This window comes from Pristiophorus japonicus, unplaced genomic scaffold (assembly GCF_044704955.1).
Source record: "Pristiophorus japonicus isolate sPriJap1 unplaced genomic scaffold, sPriJap1.hap1 HAP1_SCAFFOLD_29, whole genome shotgun sequence".
Taxonomy (NCBI): domain Eukaryota; kingdom Metazoa; phylum Chordata; class Chondrichthyes; family Pristiophoridae; genus Pristiophorus; species Pristiophorus japonicus.
This window is the reverse complement of record NW_027252668.1, coordinates 20,385,866-20,408,332: the sequence shown is the minus strand read 5'-3', so window position 1 is coordinate 20,408,332 and position 22,467 is coordinate 20,385,866. Positions and strand designations below refer to the sequence as shown.

At 46.8% G+C, this 22,467-nt stretch overlaps 3 non-coding genes across 3 annotated transcripts; 2 read left to right on the top strand and 1 right to left on the bottom strand.

The window, feature by feature from the left end:
- The first annotated feature begins 1,747 nt into the window (after nt 1–1,747).
- Nucleotides 1,748–1,820, top strand: trnak-uuu (transfer RNA lysine (anticodon UUU)). Its single transcript has one exon. It is a non-coding gene; the product is annotated as a tRNA-Lys (tRNA).
- Nucleotides 1,821–8,810: 6,990 nt separating this feature from the next.
- On the bottom strand, nt 8,811–8,898 carry trnap-ugg (transfer RNA proline (anticodon UGG)). The gene is given in 2 exon segments: nt 8,811–8,846; nt 8,863–8,898. It is a non-coding gene; the product is annotated as a tRNA-Pro (tRNA).
- A 1,284-nt stretch (nt 8,899–10,182) lies between these two features.
- trnav-cac (transfer RNA valine (anticodon CAC)) lies at nt 10,183–10,255 on the top strand. Its single transcript has one exon. It is a non-coding gene; the product is annotated as a tRNA-Val (tRNA).
- Nucleotides 10,256–22,467: the final 12,212 nt, after the last annotated feature.

The window sequence follows — 22,467 nt, the reverse complement described above, 5'->3', positions numbered from 1 at the left end:
GAACGCTAACGTTCGTATGATCTCTTGACCTTTCACAGGAGAACAAACTCTCCTCTGAACATGCATGAGAAAGCTCCAGAAAATATTGTGAGGCGAACGTGTTAACCATTACACTGCAGAAACATCTCCACTTTCAGCACCAGATTACCAAAATTAAACCCAATGAGATCGGGATAAAAGTTCCTCACATGCTCAGGGCAAAATATATGATTGCCGGTCTACAAAAGAATGAACAAACTTCAGTACCAGGTCAGACGGAAATGTTAAGCGAGCAGGTGGACTGCTGAATCGTACTTTTAAGAAGTTGGTGGTGACAAAACAAATGGATTCCGTTTCATGATTAAATATAAGAAATGTCAGAAGTGGGACATAAACTGACGTTTCCAGAGGAAACAGTGACATGAACACAGCACCTTACACCGCTCGGCCATCCTGAATATTCAGTGCTGCCGATGGCCACCTGCAGGTTGATTTTGAACTTTTGTGTCCTGTCACATGAAATAAATGAGGGCAGAAATCGTATCTCTGCCTGACACCGGGGAAACAGTTAGACAGACCTTGGAGCAAGGGTCTGGTTATTGCCAAACAGCCAAGGAAATAATAATTCTGGAAGAAACATATCCAAGAGAACAGTGACCCCGAAGTGATGTGAACACAGAACCTTCGGATCTCGATTCAGTCACACTACCGTTGCACCATGACACCTACACAGTGAGCTGGAGATGTTTTACGATATGAAGGTTCTGCATACAAGGGGCTTTAAAATCCCCTCCCATTGCCACCAGGTATCACAGGCTGCGCTCACCTGACAGTAACCGGATGATTTCTTCTTAAACTTTTCTCTTGCTTTCACGGGAAACCATCAATAATTAACCCCTCACCTTCTGTTGCACAATCAAACAAATGCTAACGCAGGAACAGTCCATACTTCAATCATTTGTCCTATGCTTTGCAACTTAACTCGAAAACCATATCCCATTTTACTCACTGTATTTTAGCTTTCTGGTTCAAAGTCTTCAGGGATCTGGGGCAAATTTATTATCAAATTTAACAGCACCGGTTATTCCTATCTTGCACACAAAATACAATCAGTAGTGAAGATAATATCCCACCGTGCGTATTTGCAGATTCAACGCAATAGGATTTCAAATAAAGTGAAAGAATTTTACACTGAGAAGATTTGCAAGTGTTACTTGTATTTGTGTCTTTAATGAAACTTTGTGGCGTCTGACTCCCGTTCATGCCTCTGCTGAATAAGAAAGGAGGGTGTGACGTTGACCAGACTGCACTGCCCCTGATATTTGTCAGCTCATCCTTTATATTCAGTAGTTTTTCGCCATTTGTTGGGCTGCAGTGTAGCGGATATCACGTTGGCCTCACACGCAAAAGGTCCCCGGTGGATCCGTTTTCTCTCAGTCAATGTTATCCATTTATTGAAGTGAAATAAAGAGCAATTAATGAATAAGGGAGCCCTTTTGCCAGGAGAATAAATAGCAAATAAAAACAGCAAATGCTGGAAATCTCAGCAGGTCAGGCAGCATTTGCCGGGAGACTAAACTCGCCTCCGATTCTTCATCCACAGAAAGTTTAAACATAATGTTTCTGCCCGGGATTGAACCAGGGACCTTTTGCGTGTAAAGCAAACGTGATAAACACAACACAAGTTTCAACAGCAAGTTTCAACATCTGGGGCGGAGCCAACAGTCGCCTGGCTGCAATGAGCGATAAAAGCCTGCGTTGGGCAGAACCCCGGCTAGCTCAGTCGGTAGAGTATGAGACTTTTAATCTCAGGGTCGTGGGTCCGAGCCCCACGTCAGGGGATTGCATTTATTTTAATTTAATGCAGCTTTCATGGAAAAACATCATTAATTAACCCACAATCTTCTTTTGCACAATTAAAGAAATGCTAACTGAATGAACTCCATAATTCAAGTTTGTGAGATACTCAATCATGATTTCAATCATCATTAATCCATCCACAATATTTGACATACGTCAAGGATTCCACATTTGCCCAGCCAGGCTAGCTCAGTCGGTAAAGCTTGAGACTTTTAATCTCAGGATCGTGGGTTCAGGGTTGGGCGATTAAGTTTTGTTAAACTTTTCTGTTGCTTTCACGCGAAAACATCATTAATTAACTGATCAATTGGAGAGGCTGGGTCCGTTTCCTTTGGAACAGAGTATTTGTCCTCCAGGATCGATAGTTTCCTTGCTGAATCACAATAACCAGACGCTATATCTCCCTCTGGATGTTCGGGGGTGTCCCGTACATTCCCAGTCGTGTGATTGCCCCTTTTCTGTTCTCGAATTCAATCCATATGGCCTCGTCCAAAAATCTGTCCATCTCCACCTGAAATATATTCAATGACCCAGCCTCCACATCTCTCTGGGGCAGAGAGCTCCAAAGATTCGCCACACTCTGAGAGAAGAAATTCCTCCTCATCTCCGTTTTAAATGGGCGACCCTTAAACCTTCAGGGAATAAGGGGTTATGGGGATCAGCCATGATCGTATTGAATGGTGGAGCAGGATCGAGGGACCATGTGGCCTACTCCTGCTCCGACTTCTTATGTTCTTATAATCCCTTATTCTGAAAATGTGCCCCCAAGTTCTAGATTGCCCCACAAGGGTAAACATAGAAACATAGAAAATAGGTGCAGTAGTAGGCCATTCGGCCCTTCGACCCTGCACCACCATTCACTATGATCATAGCTGATCATTCCCTCAGTACCCCTTTCCTGCTTTCTCTCCATACCCCTTGATCCTTTTAGACATAAGGGACAAATCTAACTACTTTTTGAATGTGTGGGTTATATCCCGTGAAAGTAACATAAAAGTTAAAGGAAAATAATTCACGCAAGGTGGGGCTCGAACACATGACCTTATAATTAAAAATCTCATGTTCTACCAACTGAGCTCGCCAGGCTTGCCCACATCTACATTGTCAATGGTGACGCCTAGGATGTTGATGTGTATTGGTCAAAGGAACATAAGAAATAGGAGCAAGAGTCGGCCATGCGGCCCCTCGAGACTGCTCCACCATTTAATAAGATCATTGCTGATCCGATCATGGACTCAGCTCCACTTCCCCGCCCGCTGCCCATAACCCCTTAACCCCTTATTGTTTAAGAAACTGTCTATTTCTGTCCTAAATATATTCAATTTCCCAGCTTCCACAGCTCTCTGGAACAGTGAATTCCACAGATCTACAGCCCTCTGAGAGAAGAAATTCCTCCTCATCTCAGTTTTAAATGGGCGGCCCCTTATTCTAAGATCATGCCCCTAGTTCCAGTCTCCCCCATCGGTGGAAACATCCTCACTGCATCCACTGTTGGTGAAAATAAATTCACATAGACTCTGGTAAGGTAAGAGAAACAACTTTATTGCTAACAGAGCTCTGGGAGAAGAGTTGAGATCCAGCGATCTCCCCAAGTGCCTTGTGCCTCAGGGTTCTAAGCAGTTTACAGGGGGCGGAACACAATCTTTTAAATTAATTTACAAACAACCAATCGATCCATATGGCAACGCAATTCATTTACATTCAACTTTCTAGTCCTAGTAAAACCTGATAGTATGGTGCGAGTTTGCGGGCCCTTCCTCTTTATCTTCTTTTGTGGTTAGTTATTCTGTTGCAAAGCTTTCGATGAAACAGTGGCCTGCACCTGGCCAGGAGTCACTTGTTGCTGCAGAGTTCATATCAGGGACAGCAGATAGGCTTCTTGGTCCAAAGTTCATTTCGTGGTGGCTTACCCCATCATGCTTTGCTTTGTCTGAAAATCCACTCCAACATCGTCATTCCATTCTCGGAAAACCAGCTGCTGAAGTATCGGCCCGCTGTGTAGGTTAAAGATCTGATTATATTACTAAGATTACTTTAACCACTCCGTTTCTGTAGTGTAGCGGTTATCACACTCGCCTCATACGCGAAAAGTCCCTGGTTCAAGCCCAAGCGAAAACATTATTTTGGAGGCTATTTTGTTGTAAATAAATTGAACAAAAGTCGCCCAAGGTTCCTTGTCGCATGAGCAGTGAATATTTTAAACCAGTCTCCTACACACAGAGTGGATAAAGTCAGATAGGGGAGAAAACTTCATCAATGATTCAGCTCTTTAAATGATTAACATAAGAACAGAAGAAATACGAACAGGAGTCGGCCATTCGGCCTCTCGCTCCTGCTCTGCCATTCAATAGATCATGGCTGATCTGACCATGGATTCTGAGAAAGGGACTCGGAAGCCTTTTCTCTCCCCCCTGATAAGGTTCACTTTCTACAGTCCAGCCTCTAAAAGGCACCACTCTGTGCACAGTACTTGCCGGGTTTGAGTCCCGAGGATGAGTCATCCGCCTCGAGCCACAGGTCGAGGTCATGAATGCTTGGCTCACGGAGATGGCCTTCTACAGTGTGACTTTGGTATCCGCTGACAGTAGCTTATGAAGAAGGCCCTCGTGGCCGATTCCGATGACAAAGATATCCCGCAGTGCTTCGGTGAGGTGGTCACCAAAATCCCACGGTGCCGCCAGCCTCCAGAGGTCTGCAGCATATTTCGATCTCCTGGCCTTCGGGCCGTCGGTGTGTATAAAACCGCTGTCTGGCTGTGAAGATGCTCTCTTTGGCCTTGAGTTGTTCTTGGATCAGTGTTACAAGCTCCTCGTACATCTTGGTCATTGTCTTCGCTGGTGCCAGCAAGTCCCTGACGAGGCCGTAGAAGGTGGGCCCACAACTGCTTAGCAGGATAGCTCTGCACTTATCAGCCAGTGTGACCGGGTTGTCACCTGCCAGATAGTTTGCTGTGAAGAAATGGACAAGCCACTCCACAAAGGTTTCCCAATCATCACCATCGGTGAACTGCTGCAACGTACCAAGTTTAGCCATTTTCGTGTGAAGGTCCGTAATCGCGTCGCCAATTGTAACACCTTCAGATGCTCTGATAATGACTCCACGAGACAATGTGTAGTGCTTGAACTGTAGTGACCGTCGTCCTTTATTGATAACCACAGAGTGAGCATCACACCTGATGGCTTGCCTTTTATACGAGGCCAGGCACACCTGAACAGGTAAGCTACAAGCCTCCCACTGCAGTGCCCTCTGGTGCACAACTTGCAATATTTCAAGCAATAATCATGTAGGACACATGACAGGTGGCACTGTCGAACCGTTTCTATCACTCAAAGTTCGACACACGACCGTGGGCACCACGAGGTCTAGGTAGGTAGCCATTGACATTCAGGTTCATATATAAATATATATAAATATATCGACATGTATCATAACTGTTCCCTGGTGGTCAAGGGGTTAAGATCCAGTGCGCTAACCTGGTCTCAATCCTCGATCAATTCATCGCATAAAAATAATTGAGGTCTGTGAGACGATTAATAATTGCTGTAATCACCATGAATACCAATACTTTCTGTGATAGACCGAGCTTACAGACTATCTGGCTTCTCCTGCCCTTTGCCAGGCACGTGTTCGAGGTATAATTTTGTAAACAGGGTGAGTTCGCTGATTGCGGGGAGATGGTAGGAGACTCTGTGGCCCCATTGTGAGGAAGTGAACACGGTGGCTGGGTGATTGGTGACATTTCTGTAAAGGTCAGTGGAGGAGAAGGATTGAGAACTTTCAGTGTGGGACAGAAGTTGTTTAAGGTGAGCCAACACATTCCCGATCAGCACAGAGGGAGCTCACTGGTCATTGTTCTTTTGGATATTGTCCTTCCAGAATTAATATTTCCTTTGCTGTGTCGAAATAACCAAACCCTTGCTCTAAGGTCTGTCTCACTGTTTCCCCGGTGTCCGGCAGAGATACGCCTGCTGCCCTCGTTTATTTCATGTGAAAGGACACTGCATAGTCAGGGTGGCCGAGCGGTGTAAGGTGCTGTGTTCACGTCACTGATCTCCTCTGGAGATGTGGATTCATGTCCCATTTAATCATTAAGCGAAACCGATTTGTTTTGTCACCACCAACTCCTTAAAAGTGCGATTCAGCAGTCCACCTGCTCGCTGAACATTTCCGTCTGACCTGGTGCTGAAGTTTGTTCATTCTTCTGTCGACCATCAATCATATATTTTTTTCTGAGCATGTGAGGAACTTTATCCCGATCTCATTGCGTTTAATTTTGGTAATCTGGTGCTGAAAGTGGAGATGTTTCCGCAGTGTAATGGTTAACACGTTCGCCTCACACGCGAAAACACCTCAGGGGGAAATATTTTCTGGAGCTTTCTCATGCATGTTCAGAGGAGAGTTTGTTCTTCTGTGAAAGGTCAAGAGATCAGAAGAACGTAAGAGTTAGGAACAGGAGTCAGGTATTCGGCCCATATTCAAGTTTTCAAGATCTTTCCGCCCGGTTTCGGACCGGGGACCTTTCGTGTGTGAGGCGAATGTGATAACTACTACACTACGGAAAACTGTGGTCGAATCTATCTGAGGATAAAACCACACCTCTAACCTACACAGCTAGCCGAGAATTCAGGAGCTTGTTTTAAGAGAATAGAATAAGGGTGCTATATTTCGGAAGGCTGTAAGTGCCTTTTCCACGCCTCGGGAACATTTTCCACGCCTCGGGAAACTACTATCAGCAATGGCAGACATCGCTGACGAGGTCCAACACCGCTTCCAGTGTGCCAGCACAGCCTTCGATTACCTGAGGAGGAGAGTGTTTGAAGACCAGGACCTCAAATCTGCCATCAGGCTTATGGTCTACAGGGCGGTGGTGATACCTGCACCGCGGTATGGCTCCGAGACATGGACTGTAGACAGCAGACATCTCAAATCACCGGACAAATACCACCAGGGCTGCCTACGCAAGATACTGCAAATCCCCTGGGAGGACAGACGCACCAACATTAGTGTTCTTGCTCAGGCCAACATCACCAGCATTGAAGCACTGACCACACTCGACAAGCTCCGCTGGGCGGGCCACATTGTCCACATGCCCAACATGACACTCCCTAAGCAAGCGCTCTACTCAGAACTCCGACACGGTAAGCGAGCCACAGGTGGCCAACGGAAACGTTTCGGGCACAGCCTCAAAGCCTCCCTGATAAAATGCTACATCCCCACCTGCACCTGGGAGTCCTTGTTCCTTGGGTTCAGTTGCCGGATCGATCATCCTCAGCCACGTGGTATGTCACAGCACGTTTGCACATTCACTGGAGTTACCCCATCGTTGTGCAGCCTTTGCACACGTAGTGCTTGAATCGACATTGATGGTCCCGAGGATTACCTCCGCAGCACCAACACGGTGCTAATAGATTCACGTTTACCCCCGATGGCGCGCTCTGAGTCATCACAGGCCTTGCACCCACAGACGTATCGACCCTGCCATATGCAGTTCGGCAGGCTAGCGACATCATTTTATGCACAGTGCTTGCCGGTGAGCTTCGATGTTGAGAAGATATCTATTTGGTGTTATCGTCCGTGGCCATGCATGCCTGGGCGATCGCGATGGCCCTGCTCAGGTCTCGGTATTCAGCAGCCAACAGCTTTCAAAGAATGACCTCGTGGCTGATGCCCAGCACGTAAAAGTCCCACAGCATTTGCCCCAACGCAGCAAGGTCCCGCGAGGTGTCTCAGGTCGGTGACATTATCCGCCAGGTCCTGGTCCCCGGAGCGATGGTGCGTGTTAAAACGATATCTGGCCATGAGGATACTCTCCTTCGGCTTGAGGTAGTCCCAAACCAGTGTGCACAACTCTGAATATTCCTTCTCCGTTGGTTTTGTCGGTCTGAGCAGAATCTTGATGAGGCTGTATATTTTAGGCCCACAGATGGTGAGGAGAACCACCCTTTGCTTGGCCACGTTAGTGTCTCCTTCCAGCTCGTTGGCCACAAAGTACTGGTCGAGCTGCTCGACGAAGGCTTCCCAATCATCACCCTCTACGGATCTCTCTAATATTCCAACGGCAGCCATGGTTGTGTGAAGTTTCGTATTCTGTTACTCATCGCCAATTGTTGTGTAGAGAAGAACTCCCCGAGGCTGAGTACAGTGAGCTAAATTTAGTGTGACCTTAGTCTTCTTTATTACAACTCCAGAGTGCCTGAACAACATGGCAGCCGACCTTTTATACTGGCCCTGCACGTGTGGGAAGGTGACCATTAGGACTCCAACAATCGCGCCCTCTGGTGGCAAGTATTACATAGTTACATAATTCACATAATTGTTATCGTTCAGAAGTTATAATTCCAATGAATGCCTGAATCATCCGAAAGGAGCCTGGTTTGTAGGACAAGGCTACATATCAGGAAGGAGTGTAGTTAGCTGACAAGGGAAGTGATTTTCTGATTATAAGTAAGGAGAATAAAAAGAGTAAATGCTGGTAACACTGAACAGTACAGGCAGCATCTGTGGAGAGAGAAACAGAGTTAACGTTTCAGGTTAATGACCTTCCATCAGAAGTTGGGCACTTGTGTTAGGTAATACTATTAAAAATTTAAATTTTCACGTAGCAGGGGTAAGGAAAATATATAAAATGTGGCATTTGGAACAGATAGTTTAGAATCCGATTAATTTTTGATCCATTTGTACACCGAGCTGGGAACTGTGACGTGTTTGAGTTCTTCGGCGAACATTCGCAAGGTTTGGGTGTCAGTCCTGTTGTTAAGTGTATGTTTCATTATTGTCTGTTTAGTAACTCTGACATTTAATGTTGCGGACCATATTACTGCACTGCGCGTGTTCCAGCTCTGTTTGGAGCACCGATCCCTTCAATCTGTCGCTTGACAGGGTCAGTTGGGTTCACCGTATCTTTGTTTGGTGAAATGCAAGTCCTTCTTTGCAAACATTCGATGCAAGTTCAAAATGCGTGAGTAAATTGAGGGCTCGTCCGGGATTTGAACCCGGGAGCTCTCGCAAATTTCAAGTAACAACCCCAAAGCGAGAATCATACCCCTAGACCAACGAGCCAACTACTACACAACTGTGGAGCTCAGGTGTAACAATTATTGAAGCATGTTTTGTGTGTTGCTATTCTTGATCGGAGGAGCACATGGGACGGAATCAGTGAATTTGCTTTTTCGACCTGTCTTCTGAAGCACCGCACAGTCCCACTCCGACAGTCAATGAGCTGTTGGGACGTTACTGTATCGAGGCTGCGGGTGGCCAACAGGCGCCTGGCTCCAATGAGCGATAAAATCTAGCGTTAGCCAGAAGCCCGGCGTGCTCAGTCGGTAGAATATGAGACTTTTAATTACAAGACCTGGGTTTGAGCCCCATGTTGGGCGATTGCATTTCTTTTAATTTTATGTTGCTTTCATGGAAAATCATCATGAATTAACCCACAATCTTCTTTTGCACAATTAAAGAAATGCTAACTGAAGGAACTCCATAATTGAATCATTTCTTCTGTGCTCTGCAAGTGAACTCTGAAACCATAAACCATTTTACACACTGTGCTTTCGGTGTCTGGGTCAAAATGTTCATTGCTGATAACATCAACAGGAGACTGGGGAAACAGTGAGAGTGACTTTAGAGCAAGGGTCCGGTTATTGTGAAACACCAAAGAAAATAGCAATTCTGGAAGAATAACACCGAAACGAAATGTGAGCTGACATCCTGAAAGAAGTGTTAAGGCAGAAGGTTAAATGCTGCAGCCCTTTCTGCAAAAAATTCCTTTCACAAATATTTCAATGTCCGAAACGGCACAAAGCAAAAATGTTCCTTTCAAAGTCAATAAACTCCAGAATTTCCGCACCCCGCGAATCTCCTGAATCAGATGCCTCTAGTTTTGCCGACTCAATCCATGTCCCTTTGCAATGTTGTGCTCCCACCCACACTATGAAATGTGCCACTAACTTATCGAATCATGGAATGGTTACAGCACGGAAGGCCATTCGGCCAATCGAGCCCGTGCCGACTCTCAGAGAGTCCCACTCCCCCGCCCTTCCCCCGTAGCCCTGCAATTGTTTTTCCTTCAGACACTTATACAACTCCCGTCTGAAAGATAAGGTTGAGTCTTCCTCCACCGCCCTTTCAAGCCGTGCATTCCAGATCCTAACCACGCGCTGCTAAATGGCCATCTCCTATTCCTATGTGTTAAGTCTGGGAAACACGAAATCAATTCCTGCCACACTCACAACCTTCCTAAATATAGCAGCCTCATTCTAATCTCGTAAAACAAGCTCCTGAAATATCGGCCAGCTGTGTAGGTTAAACCTCTGGTTATATTCCTGAGATTAACCGAACCGCAGCGTTTATGTAGTGTAGCGGTTATCACGTTCGTCTCACATGCGAAAGGTCCCCGGATCGAACCCGGGCAAAAATATTATTTTGGAGACTATTTTTGCTGTGAAATAAATTGAATAAAAGTCGCCCCAGGTTCCTTGTCGCATGAGCACTGAACATTTTAAACCAGTCTCCTAAATGCAGAGTGTGTAAAGTAAGATAAGGGAGAAAACTTCATCAATGATTCAAAACTCTTGAATGATTAAAGTTCAGTTATTGAAGTTTCCACTGACCCTCAGTAACAATTCTACAAAACAACGCTGTCGGTTAATGAATGGGGAATAAAACAAATAATCTTCACCCATCCCCATCCCCCGACACACAGTTTAATTCGTTGCAGGTCATTATTTTAAAGATTTTGAATGAAATAGTTACTTTCTGAATCCGGGCTCCCTCTGTGAGCGCCGCACCACTGAACCAGCAGGAAACACATTAAAGAGTTTATCACAATTGCTGACATTTCTTAGCTTTTGTCTTGTGTTTTTCAGCTCTTCGTCCGTTTCAGCTCCTGACTGCGGATATTGCTGTGATTAAAACTGAACACAATGCAATGTCTCACAGCCCCTGCCTCGGTTAATACCAGCAGATCTAAGCCGCATTTCAAACCCACAAACAACTCATTAGTTATTCGTTCTTACCAGTTCCAGAGCTCAGAGGGTTATTGTCCATCCCTGGGATGCAAGCTACCTCGGACCCGGGCTAAAGCTCCCCGTACACCGAGCACAAGCTGAGGAAAACCCCGGGGGAGAGGATATCCTGGTGTGGGGGGCTACAGGGCCGTCGTACCCTTAAATAATCCCTCACAGCTCATCTGAAAGCAGCCGGAATGTGCCTGCCTCAGCCGTGAGGTTACACTTGTTTATTTATAAAAAGAGAAGCAACTATCCTCATTCAGCAGATATAAGGCAAGCTATCATCAAAAGAGCTTTTTGGAGATTTTAAGTGATGTGTTTAATGCTTCAGTCCTTTTTATGTTTCATTCCCACCCCCTATCTGCCTGTGCCTGCACTGAGCTTACCTCTAGGTAAGGTTGTTCTGAACTTACAAAAGTGGGCACTTACTCCAGCCGAAGTTAGTTTGTATTAAGTTTTCACTGCCGAAACTTGCAAAACAGGCCTGAGTGGCTGGACACGCCCCTTTTTGAAAAAAAATACCTTACCTGAAGCCAACCTCAACTAACTCAGCAGAACTGGAGCAAACTAATATCCGAGAATTGCAATTTCTAACATTCTCCAAAGTAAACTAGTTGCTCCAAAAAACTAGGAGCAACTCCACCCGAAACTCCACTTGGGCCCTCAGTGTGGGACAGAAGTTGTTTAAGGTGAGCCAACACATTCCCGATCAGCACAGAGGGAGCTCACTGGTCAGCTCCCCTCTGTTGGGGCTGTTGTACCAGAAGTTTCAGTAAGGCAATAAACGGCAACGCCTCGGCGCGAATTCAACGGTGGGCACTCATGCTGGCGTCCTACGACTATACCATAAGGCACAGACCAGGCACAGACAACTATGCAGACGCGCTCAGCATTCTAGCCCTTGCGACCACGGAAGGGTCTGACGAACAGGACTGTGAGATAGTCATGGCAATCAATGCCTTTGAGTCCACAGGTTCACTCCTAACAGCTCACCAAATCAGAGCCTGGACGGCCAGCAACCCCACGTTATCCTTATAAAAAAGATGTGTCCTAACCGGTTACTGGGCAGAGGCTCGTGATGCCTGCCCCGAGCAATTAAAACCCTTTCACAGGAGCATGCATGAGCTATCACTACAAGCAGACTGCCTGATGTGGGGCAGCCGAGTAGTCATGCCTCTGCGAGGCAGAGAGGCATTTGTCCGGTAGCTCCACCGCGAGCACCCGGGGATCGTTCTCATGAAGGCCATAGCCAGATCCCACGTCTGGTGGCGTGGTATTGACGCGGACTTGGAGCTCTGCGTCCGAAGGTGCACTATTTGTGCCCAGCTCAGCAATGCCCCCAGGGAGGCTCCACTGAGCCCCTGGCCTACCAAGACGTGGTCGCGGGTGCACATAGATTATGCGGGCCTATTCATGGGCAAAATGTTCCTCGTAGTCGTAGATGCATTTTCAAAGTGGATCGAATGCACCATTTTAAACTCGAGCACAACCTCCACCACTTTGGAGAACCACACGTGAAATGTCCCCGGTTTGAACCCGTGTAGAAACGTTATTTTGGAGACTACTTTTGCTGTGAAATAAATTTAACAAAATTCGCCCCAGGTTCCTTGTCGCATGAGCACTGAACATTTTAAACCAGTCTCCGAAATACAGAGTGTGTAATGTCAGATAGGGGAGAAAACTTCATCAATGATTCAAGCTCCTTAAATGATTAACAAAAGAACATAAGAAATAGGAACAGGAGTCGGCCATTCGGCCCCTCGATCCTGCTCTGCCATTCAATAAGTTCATGGCTGATCTGACCATGGACATTGAGTTAAGGGACTCGGGGGCATGTTCTCTCTCCCCTGAGAAGGTTCACGTTCTAGAGTCCAGCCTCTAAAAGGCACCACTCTGTGCACAGTACTTGCCGGGTTTGAGTCCTGAGGATGAGTCATCTGCCTAGAGCCACAGTTCGAGGTCATGAATGCTTGGCTCATTGAGATGGCCTTCTGCAGGGTGACTGTGGTATCTGCTGACAGTAGCTTATGAAGAAGGCCCTCGTTGCCGATTCCGATGACAAAGATATCCCGCAGTGCTTCAGTGAGGTGTTCACCAAAATCCCACGGTGCCGCCAGCCTCCTGAGTCTGCAGCATATTTCGTGATCTCCTGGACTTCGGGCCGTCGGTGTGTATAAAACCGCTGTCTGGCTGTGAGGATGCTCTCTTTGGGCTTGAGTTGTTCTTGGATCAGTATTACAAGCTCCTCGTACGCCTTGGTCGTTGTCTTCATTGGTGCCAGCAAGTCCCTGACGAGGCCACAGACCGTGGGCCCACAACTGGTTCGCAGGATAGCTCTGTACTTATCAGCCAGTGTAGCTGGGTCGTCACCAGCCAGGTCGTTTGCTGTGAAGAAATGGACAAGCCGCTCCACAAAGGCTTCCCAAAAATCACCATCAGCAAAATGCTGCAACGTACCAAGGTTAGCCATTTTCGTGAGAAGATCTGGAATCTCGTCGCCAAGTGTTATACCTTCAGATGCTCTGAGGATGACTCTACGAGACAATGTGTTCCTTATTGATAACCACAGAGTGAGGATCACACCTGGTGGCCTGCCTTTTACACTAGGCCAGGCACACCTGTACAGGTAAGGTAAAAGTCTCCCACTGCAGTGCCCTCTGGTGCACACCTTGTAATAGTACAAGCAGTAACCATGTAGAACACATGACAGGTGTCACTGTGGAACAATTTCTCTCACTCAAGTTTAGACACACTACCGTGGGCACCACGAAGTCTAAGTAGCTAGCCATTGACATTCAGGTTCATATACAAATATATATAAATATATTGACATGTATCGTATCTGTTCTCTGGTGGTCAAGGGGTTAAGACCTGGCGCACTAACCTGGTTTCCATCCTCGATGAATTCATCGCATAAAAATAATTGATGTCTGTGAGACGATTAATAATTGCTGTAATCACCATGAATACCAATACTTTCTGTGATAGACCGAGCTTACAGACTATCTGGCTTCCCCTGCCCTTTGCCGGGCACGTGTTCGGGGTTTAATTTTGTAAACTGGTTGAGTTAGCTGATCGCGGGGAGATGGTAGGAGCCTCTGCGGCCCCATTGTGAGTCTGTGGAAGTGAACACGGTGGCTGGGTGATCCGTGACATTTCTGTAAAAGGCAGCGGAGGAGAAGGATTGAGAACTTTCAGTGTGGGACAGAAGTTGTTGAAGGTGAGCCAACACATTCCCGATCAGCACAGAGGGAGCTCACTGGTCAGCTCCCCTCTGTTGGGGCGGTTGTACTAGAGGTTTCTGTAGTGCAGTGGTTATCACGTTTGCTTTACACGCAAAAAGTCCCTGGTTCGATCCTGGGTGGAAGTATTATCTTTAAACTTGCTGTGGATCAACAATCGGAGGCGAGTTTAGTCTCCCTGCAAATGCTGCCTGACCTGCTGAGATTTACAGCATTTGCTGTTTTTATTTGCTATTTATTCTCCTGGCAAAAGTGCTCCCTTATTCCTTAATTGCTTTTTATTTCACTTTAATAAATAGATAACTTTGAGTGAGAGAAAACGGATCCACCGAGGACCTTTCGCGTGTGAGGCCAACGTGATATCCGGTGCAATGCAGCCCATCAAAGGGCGAGAAACCACTGAATATAAAGGATGAGCTCACAAATATCAGGGGCAGCGCAGCCTGGTCAATGTCCAACACTCCTTTCTTATTCAGCAGTGGCATGAACCACAGTCAGACGTCACAAAATTTAATTAAAGACACAAATACAAGGGACACTTCCAAATCTTTTCAGTGTAAAATTCTTTCACTTTATTTGAAATCCTACTGCGTTGAATCTGAAAATACGCATAGTGGGATTTTATCTTCAATACTGATTGTATTTTGTGTGCACGGTAGGAATAACCGGTGCTGTTAAATTTGATAAAAGTTGCCCCAGATTCGTGGTGTCATCGGCAATGAAGAGTTTGAACCAGAAAGCTAAAATACAGTGAGTAAGATGGGATATGGTTTTCGAGTTAAGATGCAAAGCACAGCACAACTGATTGAAGTATGGAGTGTCCCTGAGTTAGCATTTGTTTGAATGTTTAAAAGAAGGTGAGGTGTTAATTAATGATGCTTTCCTGTGAAAGCAAGAGAAAAGTTTTCGAACAAACCATCCGGTGTCAGTCCGGTGAATGCTGCTTGTGATACCTGGTAGGAATGGGCGAGGATTTTAAAGCCCCTTGTATTGCAGAACCGTCATATAGACGAACATCCCTTAACTACTGCGTAGACCTTGTGGTGCAAAGGTAGTGTGCCTGACTTTGAGTTAAAGGGTTGCGTGTTCAAATCATGTCGGGGTCACTGTTCTTTTTTCAATTGCTGTTTCACAATAACCAGACACTTGCTGAAATGTCTGTCTCACTGGTTAGTCGTGGAAAGGTTGGTGACAGCATCAAACAAGAAAGAAGGGATGTGTGCAGTGGTGGTGCAGCAGTTATCATGGGTGACTTTAATCTACACAGTGATTGGGCTAACCACATGGCAGTAATGTGGTGGAGGAGGATTTCATGGAGTGTGTTATGGATGGTTTTCTCAACCAAGAAGGGAGCTGGCCATCCTTGACTTGGTGATGTGGAACGAGAAGGGACTAATTAGCAATCTTGTTGTGCGAGACCCCTTGGGGAAGAGTAACATAATATGGTAGAATTCTTCATAAAGATGGAGAGTGTGACAGTTAATTCAGAAACTTGGGTCCTGAACTTAAGGAAAGGTAATTTTGACGGTATGAGGTGTGAATTGGCTAGAATAGACTGGCCAAGGATACTTAAAGAGTTGACGGTGGATAGGCAATGGCAAATATTTAAAGATCACACGGGTGACTTCAGCAATTGCACATCCCTGTCTGGAGTAAAAATAGAACGGAGAACGTTGCTCAACCGTGGCTAACAAGGGAATTTAAGGATAGTGTTAAAACCAAGGAAGAGACAGATAAATTGGCCAGAAAAAGGATCAAACCTGAGGACTGGGAGAAATTTAGAATTCAATGGAGGAGGACTAAGGGTTTCATTAGGAGGGGGAAAATGGATTATGAGAAGAAGCTTGCTTGGAACATACAAACATACTGCAAAAACATCTGTAAATATGAAGAGTAAAAGATTAGTGAAGACAACTGTAGGTCCCTTGCAGTCGGATTCAGGTGAATTTATAATGGGGAACAACGAAATCGAAGACCAATTGAACAAATACTTCAGTTCCGTCTTCACGCAGGAAGACACGAATAACCTTCCAAAAGTACGAGGGGACCGAGGGTCTAGTGAGAAGGAGGAACTGAAGGATATCCTTATGAGGTGGGACATTGATGGGATTGAAGGATGATACATCCCTGGGGCCTGATAGTCTACATCCAAGAGTACTTAAGCAAGTCGGCCTAGAAATGCTGGATGCATTGGTGATTATTTTCCAACAATCGATTGACTCGGGATCAGTTCCTATGGACTGGAGGTTAGCTAATGTAAAACCACTTTGTAAGAAGGGAGGGAGAGAGAAAGCGAGTAATTATAGACCGGTTAGCCTGACATCAGTCATGGGGAAATGTTGGAATCAATTATTAAGGATGAAACAGCAGCGCATTTGGAAAGCAGTGACAGGATCGGTCCAAGTCAGCATGGATTTATGAAAGGGATGGATTTATGCTTGACAAATCTTCTGGAATTTTTGAGGATGATACTAGTAGAGTGGACAAGGGAGAACCAGTGGATATGCTGTATTTGGACTTTCAAAAGGCTTTTGACAAGGGTCCACACAAGAGATTGGTGTGCAAAATCAAAGCACATGGTATTGGGGGTAATATACTGACGTGGATCGAGAACTGGTTGGCAGACAGGAAGCAGAGAGTCGGGAATAAAGGGTCCTTTTTAAAATGGCAGGCAGTGACCTGTGGAGTGCCGCAGGGCTCAGTGCTGGGACCCCAGCTCTTTACAATGTACATCAATGATTTGGATGAAGGAATTGAGTGTAATATCTGCATGTTTGCAGATGACACTAAACTGGGTGACGGTGTGAGCTGTGAGGGGGACGCTAAGATACTGCAGGGTCACTTAGACTTGTTAGATGAGTGGGCAAATTCATGGCAGATGCTGTATAATGTGGATAAATGTGAGGTTATCCACTTTGAGGGAAAAAACGTGAAGACAGAATATTATCTGAATGGTGGCAGATTAGGAAAAGGGGAGGTGCAATGAGACCTGGGTGTCATGGTTCATCAGTCACTGAAAGTTGGCATACAGGTACAGCAGGCAGGAAAAAGGTAAATGGTATTTTGGCCTTCATAGCTAGGGGATTTGAGTTTCGGAGCAGGGAGGTCTTACTCGCGTTCTCCAGGGCCTTGGTGAGGCCTGACCTGGAATATTGTTTTCAATTTTGGTCTCCTATACTGAGGAAGGACGTTCTTGCTATTGAGGGAGTGCTGCGAAGGTTCACCAGACTGATTCCCGGGATGACTGGACTGACATATGAGGAGAGACTGGATCAACTGGGCCTTGAGACATTGGAGTTTGGAAGGATGAGAGGGGATCTCATCGAAACATGCAAGATTCTGATGGCACAGGACTGGTTAGATGCGGGTAGATTGTTCCCGATGTTGGGGAAGTTGGAGCAGGCTCGAAGGGCTAGATGGCCCACTCCTGTTCCTAATTCTTATGTTCTTATAGCAATTCTGGAAGAATAACATTGAAACGAAATGTGACCTGACACCCAGAAAGAAGTGTTAAGGCAGAAGGTTAAATGCTGCATCCCTTTATGCAAAAAATTCCATTCCCAAACATTTCTCTGACCGAAACGGCACAAAAAAAAATGTTCCTTTCAAATTCATTAAACTCCCGAATTTCCGTGCCCCGCGAATCTCCTGAATCAGATGCCTCTACGTTTGCCGACTCAATCCATGTCCCTTTGCAATGTTGTGCTCCCACCCACACTATGAAATGTGCCACTAACTTATCGAATCATGGTATGGTTAGAGCACGGAAGGCCATTCGGCCCGTCGAGACCGTACCGACTCTCAGCGAGTCCCACTCCCCCGCCCTTTCCCCGGAGCCCTGCAATTGTTTTTCCTTCAGACACTTATCCAACTCCCATCTAAGAGATAAGATTCAGTGTGTCTCCACCGCCCTTTCCAGCCGTGCATCCCAGATCCTAACCACTCTCTCCTGTTCCTATGTGTAAAGTCTGGGAAACACGAGATCAATTCCTGCTACACTCACAGCCTTCCTAAATAGAGCACCATTCTTCTATTCTCGTAAAACCAGCTCCTGAAGTATCGGCCAGCTGTGTAGGTTAAAGCTCTGGTTATGTTCCTAGCACCATGTCAATCGCAGTGTTTCTGTAGTGTAGTGGTTATCACGTTCGCCGAACACGCGAAAAGTCCCTGGTTTGAAACCGGGTGGAAACATTTTGAACATTGTTCAATTAAATATTAGAAAAAATGGAATAATTGACATTAATGTTTCAATATTAACAAAGTTGGTGTTTGTTTCTGCTGATGTTAATAACCCTTCTACTAGGCTGGAGTTTAATATTTTGATATTTCAAATAACAGTGTTGATATTTGTTGTCTCCAAGATAAGAGAGGCTAATTGATGTCCTGTTTCTGACTGCTCCATTTTTGATCGGGGCGGAGGAGCGGTGAGAGATCGGGGCCTAGGAGCGTCGTGATCGGTGCTCAGGAGAGCCGAGGGCCCAGGGACAGCACGGGCCAGCCCACACTGCGATCTGTGGATAGTCGGCACATGTGTACACACTTGGTCCATGCAGCAGAGCTTGGTCTATGGTCGTCTTGAGTAATCCTTGCCACTGAACCAAGACCTCGCCCATGAACCAAGACCTCGCCCTCGTGTGGTGGCTGGTGTGCAACGGTCACCCCACATTAAAACAATCCACCCACAAGCATCTTCCACCCTTCAGGATGTAGTTCGGGACCTAGATTGTCAGATCCCTCATCGAAACACCTGTTAACTCATCCCTTTTTCGTGTGGAAACATGTCATCCTCGATACGAGGGACTGCCTAATACTATACTATGAACAAAAATGCAGTGTCTCACAGCCCTGTTACACTGGCTGGTTTCTCTTTACAGTTCTGTACACACTCAAACTCGACACAGTGTCTCTCACTCCCTCACGTTTCCAGCCCTGAGGGTGCAGCAAGCCCCTCTCAAAGCTGCACGTTCCGGCTGCTTTCAGTTGAGTTGTGAGTGATTATTAAAGGATCCTGCATCTCCGCCTCGCTTGACAACAGCAGATTGAAGCCGAAAACAACCCATCGACTAATCGCTCGTCCACAGCTCCAGAGGGAGTGAGGCCGGGACTGTCATGTATTCAACCAGCATTGTAACCCATGTATAATCTGATCTAAGTTTTACACTGCGAGAACATTGACCACTAAGTGGTGAACTTGTGGGAGACAATCCTAACCTGGATCTTCAGGTGTAAAAGGGGAAGCTCCACCCACTTCCAGCACTTGAGTGCTAAGGAATAAAGGACAGGTCACAGACTGACCTTCTCTGAAGCATGGGCCTCGTGTGCTTTTACACTGTATAGTAAGGACGTATCAATGGCGAAGATAAACTGGGATTTAAACCACGCGAGCATGGCCACTAGCAGAACTGACGAGAGGTACTGTGTTAAGCAATGGTTGGGACAGAGATTCAACATTGTTAAAGCATCACACACTTCTCCAAGCAGCCAAGGGCAGTCAGGCATGCCCCAATATGTAGCCGAACCCAGAGGGGGAGTTCGACAGAGACAATGGCAAGCTGAACGGCGATTCACGTCATTGCAAGGGACAATGCGGCCAGTAATGGGGCGATCAACACCTGTTAATGGTGCACTCAAGGACAATCACGGGGCAGTCAGTGACGATCGACTGGCAAGAGACATTTTGTTTCCAACAGCAGCTCATGTTGGAGGCGTACATGCACACACTCAGCCGGAGTTTGCAGAGATGAGCAAAATACCTGCAGAAATTGCAGAAATGGACACTGGGGGAAATCGCTGGAAGCTAAAGTTCAGCGAGTTCATGTGGAGCACGTATACAGTTCATACACAAGGACGCCACCGATAATGATGAAAGTGCTCTTCAATGGCATCCCAGTATCAGTGGCGCTAGACACGTGGGCCAGCCAGTCCCTGATGGGTATCAAATAGCTCAAAAGGTTGTGGGCGACCAAGGACAGGAGGCCAAAATTATTGCCGATTGACGCACAGCTGCGAACATACACAAAGGAGATCATTCCGGTGCTAGGCAGCGCCATGGTACTCGTGACCCACAAAGTTGGCTTGCTGTCATGAACTGGAAATGGGACGATGTCAATGCAATTTCCTCTGTGGAGCGAGTATCATGCTCACAGACCTGGACAAATTTGACTCATTATTTCAACCCGGCATTGGCACTTTCATGGGGGCCAAGGTAGTGATTCACATAAACACGGACGCCAGGCCAGTACACCACAAGACCAGGGCGGAGCCGTCCGTGATGCGGGGAAAGATAGAAGGCGAATTGGACTGCCTTCTAAGGGAAGGCATCATATCGCCAGTCGAATTCAGTGACTGAGCGAGCCCGATTGTGCCGGTGCTCAAGAGGGATGGGTCGGTCAGGATATGTTGTGATTACAAGGCCACAATCAATTGGGAGTCACTCCAAGACCAGTACCCGCTACTGATAGCGGAGGACCTCTTTGCGACGCTATCCGGTGGCAAACTTTTTTCAAAATTAGACCTGTCCTCAGCTTACATGACCCAGGAGCTGGCGAGTGAATCGAAGAAGCTGACCAGCGTCACGACACACAAGGGGTTATTTGAGTACAACAGATGTCCGTTCGGGATTCGCTCGGTTGCCACGATCTTCCAATGAAATATGGAAAGCCTCCTCAAGTCGATTCCAGGGATGGTGGTTTTTCAGGACGACATCCTCATCACGGGTTACAATACTGAAGAAACCCTCCACAATCTGTAGGAGGTGCTACGCAGACGGGACCGGATAGGGCTGCGACTGGAAAATGCGAAGTGCGTCTTCCTAGCTCCAGAGGTATAATTCCTGGGGAGGAGGGTCGCAGCAGACGGGATCAGCCCTACTGCCTCCAAAACGGAAGCGATCCAGAGAGCACCCAGACCCCGTAACACGACGGAGCTGCGTTCGTTCCTGGGGCTCCTGAACTATTTGGTTAACTTTCTTCCAAATTGAGCACGCTGCGAGAGCCGCTACACATGCTCCTACGCAAAGGTCGCGCATGTGTCTGGGGGGACAGCCAGGAAAGGGCTTTTAATAGAACACGCAATTTGTTATGTTCCAACACTCTGTTAACGCTATATGACCCATGTAAGAAACTTGTGTTAACGTGCGATGCGTCGTCCTATGGTGTCGGGTGTGTGTTGCAGCATGTCAATGCCAAGGGTCAGTTACAGCCGGTAGCTTAGGCCTCCAGAAGTCTGTCCCAGGCAGAAAGGGGCTATGGGATGGTAGAAAAGAAGCGCTCGCATGTGTATATGCGGTAAAGAAAATGCACCAGTACCTGTTTGGCAGGAAATTTGAGCTGGAGACAGATCACAAACCCCCAACGTCCCTTTTGGCCGACAACAAGGCCAAAGGCCATAAATGCAAACGCATCGGCCCGCATACAGAGGTGGGCACTCACGTTAGCCGCCTATGACTACACAATTCGGCACAGACCGGGCACCGAAAACTGCGCCGATGCAATCAGCAGGCTCCCACTAGCCACCACTAAGGGGGCTACCGAGCATGGTTCTGATATGGTCATGGCTGTTGAAGCTTTCGAAAGCGAAGTCTCACCCGTGACAGCCCGTCAGATTAAAGTCTGGACAAATAGAGATCCGCTATTGTCTCTGGTCAATAAATGTGTCCTGAATGGGGACTGGGCAGCCACGTACAAGGCATGCCCTGAGGAAGTTAAACTATTCCACAGGCGCAGGGATGAACTCCCGATTCAGGCCGATTGCCTCCTGTGGGGAAACCGCGTAAATACCACATGGGCAGAGAGGTGTTCATCAGAGAACTCCACAATGAGCATCCGGGCATTGTCATGAGGAAGGCAAATGCCAAGTCACACATTTGGTGTCCAGGGATAGACGCAGGTCTGGTAAATGCGCCCAGGGAAGCCCCCCTTAGCCCCTGGTCCTGGCCCACCAAGCCTTGGGCACGCATCCATGAGGACTACGCAGGTCCTTTCAAAAATGTTTTTGGTTTTAGTCGACGCCTACTCCATATGAAACATAACAAACATAAGAATTAGGAACAGGAGAAGGCCATCTAGCCCCTCGAGCCTGCTCCGCCATTCAACAACATCATGGCTGATCTGGCCGTGGACTCAGCTCCACTTACCCGCCCGCTCCCCGTAACCCTTAATTCCCTTAGTGGTTAAAAATCTATCAATCTGTGACTTGAATACATTCAATGAGCTCGCCTCAACTGCTTCCTTGGGCAGATAATTCCACAGATTCACAACCCTCTGGGAGAAGAAAATCCTTCTCAACTCGGTATTAAATTGGCTCCCCCGTATTTTGAGGCTGTGCCTCCTAGTTCTAGTCTCCCCTACCAGTGGAAACAACCTCTCTGCCTCTATCTT